This window comes from Bidens hawaiensis, unplaced genomic scaffold (assembly GCF_021521415.1).
Source record: "Bidens hawaiensis isolate Kalapana, Puna unplaced genomic scaffold, B.hawaiensis_p1.1 tig00002969_1, whole genome shotgun sequence".
In the NCBI taxonomy this organism is placed as follows: Eukaryota; Viridiplantae; Streptophyta; class Magnoliopsida; order Asterales; family Asteraceae; genus Bidens; species Bidens hawaiensis.
Genome location: NW_027491159.1, coordinates 148,749 through 152,234, shown reverse-complemented (window position 1 = coordinate 152,234; position 3,486 = coordinate 148,749). Strand labels below are relative to the sequence as shown.

General features: G+C 34.0%; 1 long non-coding RNA gene across 1 annotated transcript; it reads left to right on the top strand.

Annotated features, from left to right (window-relative positions):
• Positions 1-2,386: 2,386 nt before the first annotated feature.
• On the top strand, positions 2,387-2,909 carry LOC143621787 (uncharacterized). Its single transcript, XR_013151597.1, has 3 exons — positions 2,387-2,482; positions 2,560-2,652; positions 2,714-2,909. It is a non-coding gene; the product is annotated as an uncharacterized LOC143621787 (long non-coding RNA).
• The last annotated feature ends 577 nt before the right edge of the window (positions 2,910-3,486 follow it).

Below are 3,486 nucleotides of genomic sequence, written 5' to 3'. Positions count from 1 at the left end.
CACGTGTTAGTCAACTCGGGCTAAATTATAGTAAGACAAAGTCAAGGGTTAAATTATTGGGAGTCAAAGTCAAGGGCTAAATTTGTAGGGAGTCAAAGTCAAGGGCTAATTAGTGGAAGTCAAAGTCAAGATGCGAGTACAATGGAGGAGTTATTTATCTTTGTTTTCATTTTTTGTACTTTAGGGTTTGAGATATGCTTTTGGATTATGAGTGTTTTGTTTGTAATAGGAGACTAGCCTCTCTTGAATCGAGCCATGTTTCCTATCTTTAGTATCTATCAAATTAGTTTTTAAATAAGACATTAAAAGCTATATAAACCCCTCATTTTGGAAGGTGTTTGGTAGGGGTGTTCTTCGGTTGTTTGGGTCGGGTTGTTCGGGTTTGAGCTCAAAACAAATTGACCCCAGAACCGACCTAAAAAAGTTTGGTTTGTTCGAGTTTCGGGTTAAACGGGTCGAGTAAATTCGGGTCGGGTTTAACAAATTAAAAAAATTTATCCACTTTTAACAATATCATAAATAAATAAAAAAAAACCATGTTCCAAGCTATTATAAAACCATAGTATACAACCATATTCAACAATAACATATATTATTTAGCAAAACATGAAATTTATCATACAAGCATGCATTAGACTGGATGGAGTGTTGTAGCATGTGGTTCAATACTTGTGTAGATTGAACAAACATGCTCAATACATATTGGTTTAAATACATTGGGATCCAATATTAATTGGAGTCTTGAGAACAATCGAACAAAAATACATAAGGTCACTCTGTTACTTCACCGCTAAACTACCATATAAAAGTTAGGGACACATGCATAGATGTATTATACTTCGGGTTATTCGGGTCAACCCGAAATTGGGTATTTCAACCCAAATACCGACCCAATATTTTATCTCAGGTTCGGGTGAATTCCGGTCTCAAGTTGCTTTGGTTCGGGTTCGTTATTAGAGTACGGTTAAAAAACACACCTCTAGTGTTTCAGATTGCTTATTTAACTCCAGAAGTTCTTTTTTGTCAAAAGTGCTTATTGACTTGTAGCTTTTCCAAAAGGACTTTTTATGAATGTGTATGGATTAGCTTTTGTGGTGCGAAAAGCCAATAACTTAATAAGTTGTGTATTTTTAAAAGTGTTCGACTTAGCTTATTAATGTAAAATGACCAAAAAGGACATTCTTATATACTTAAAACCATATACTACTTTTACATATAATATTATATATTTAACAATTTATAATTTATAAAAAATTACAAAATATATAATATATTAATATTATTACAAATTAGATAATAGTTTGGAAAGTAATTGAAGGGTAAATGTGGGGGTAGATTGGTAATTTTATGTTCAGAAAACCAAAAGCTATTCGTAAAGCTAGATTTTTGTGGCTTTTGGAAAACAACTTTTTAACCTTTTTAAAAAGGCCAAAACAAAAAGCATTTTTATCAATGCCACACTTTTTCTAAAAAGCCAACCAGTCATTTCTAAACTCAATTTTAAACACCCTCTTAATAGTACTTTTGGATGTGGGTAACTAGGCAAATGGAAATGACATGTTTTTGAAACCCTAGGGTCAGGCAGGAAAAAAAGGAATTTGGATGAAGGTGGCGAAAGTGACCAAATAACAGGAACGAATATGGCAATTTACTCCATAATTTTTGTATAGAGTTGATTATTTAAGATGTTGATGTGCGAAAATATATATATATATATATATATATATATATATATATATATATAAATAAAATGTGGTTCGCAACTAAGCTTTAAAACCAAACAACCTAACCTAGTTCACACAATCGGCAAGTGTACCGGTCGCGTGTAGCAAAGAGAAAGGAAGTCAAGGTATTGAACTCAAGGACACTAGAGGTGGCTCCGATACTAAACCCTAACTAAGTACTGCATGATGAAAATATTTATTTTTATTTAAACTAATTTAACTAACTTACTTAACTTAACGAAACTAACGAGAAACTTAACTGGAATTAACGGCACTAACAGAGCTCTCAAATATGATGAAGGGGAACCACCTAGGTAAGGAATCTTAGCGACTATCAACGACGCCTGGGTGACAACGAACGCATGAATCCGGGTTCTAAAAATGATTTAACTAGACATGATAAGGGAAAATAGGTCCCCATGGTCAGTTTTACTAAATACCTTTAAAACGTCTATAAAGAAGGATAAATCACGGTTGATTTTCTAAGTACCCTGACGATTTATAATTTGGTTCGTATCAAAATCACAAACTCCTCTAAGGCTTATGAAAATTCATTAAAGCTAGGTATATTTTATGATATTTTTGTTTTGTCCGGTATATATGAAAATTCTCAAGTTTGTTAGGGTGTACATGAAATTAATTCTAAAAAGGTTACATTTTGCTGTTTTTATTTGTCAGGAAAAAGATCAAAGGTACAAGGAGCTTGGTTTACGAGACAAAATTACACTTACCAGTGGCCGTTTTCTTCTTGGAAACAAGTAAGAATCAAATTTTATTTTAGTAAGTAATTTTTTAGCATAATTGTTTTGATTTTGTTTTATTGTTATTTGGGCAGATATGCACGAACATTTGCATTCTTCTACACCATTGGGTTGCATATTTTAGTATTTAGCTGTCTCTACCGGATGTCAGCGTTAAGTAACCTCAGGTAACCTATTTCCCTTGTGTTTGTGTTTGTGTTTATGTGATTAATTTTGTTTGTTTTTCAGCCATGGACCGGAAGAATTTGCTGGCACTGACAAAATCATGAATCTTCCCCATGCATTATAGCTGGCTATACAATGTACATACACCTATCAGACCCAACCACATACTCTGTTTTGTTTTAAGAAATTAATCATTCTGTCATTTACAATGCAAACACTATGCTTGGTACCAAGTTTGTCATGTTTTTGGGTTTATTTATGGTGTCTAGGGTAAAGTTCGTATATTCAACAAATTGTTTTTTGAAACAATTTAAGTCCCACAATTAGGCCTCGAAATGTAACCTATTTTGGCCAAACACCCAACCCAACTCGTCGATCTTGCCACCTCTATACACAAATTTTACAATCAATTCAAAGGGAAATTATTGAGGTGGATAATAAAATACCAGAACTGAATTTACATATTCAGTATGTTTGCATTTTGATAATGATCATAGTGACTTTTATATTATTTAATGTTTTTCGTATATGTAAATTAGACGTGCACAAAAAAACCGGTTCCAGAACCTAACTGGTGGAACCGAACCGGAACCGGTTCCAGTTCCAACCCGGTTGGTACAATACCCGGTTTGGGTATTTTTGTACCCGAAAATCGTACCCGGTTCTCATATTGTATGTTAGTATCAGTTCCAACCCGGTTCTTAATTGTAACCGGTTCGGTTCGTACCCGGAAAAACCGGTTCCGGCGGTTTTTTTTGAAGAGTCAAACAAAAGTCAAACTAGCCGTTGGAACCGGTTCCAACGGTAATATAGCCGTTGGAACCGGTTTTTTAGAC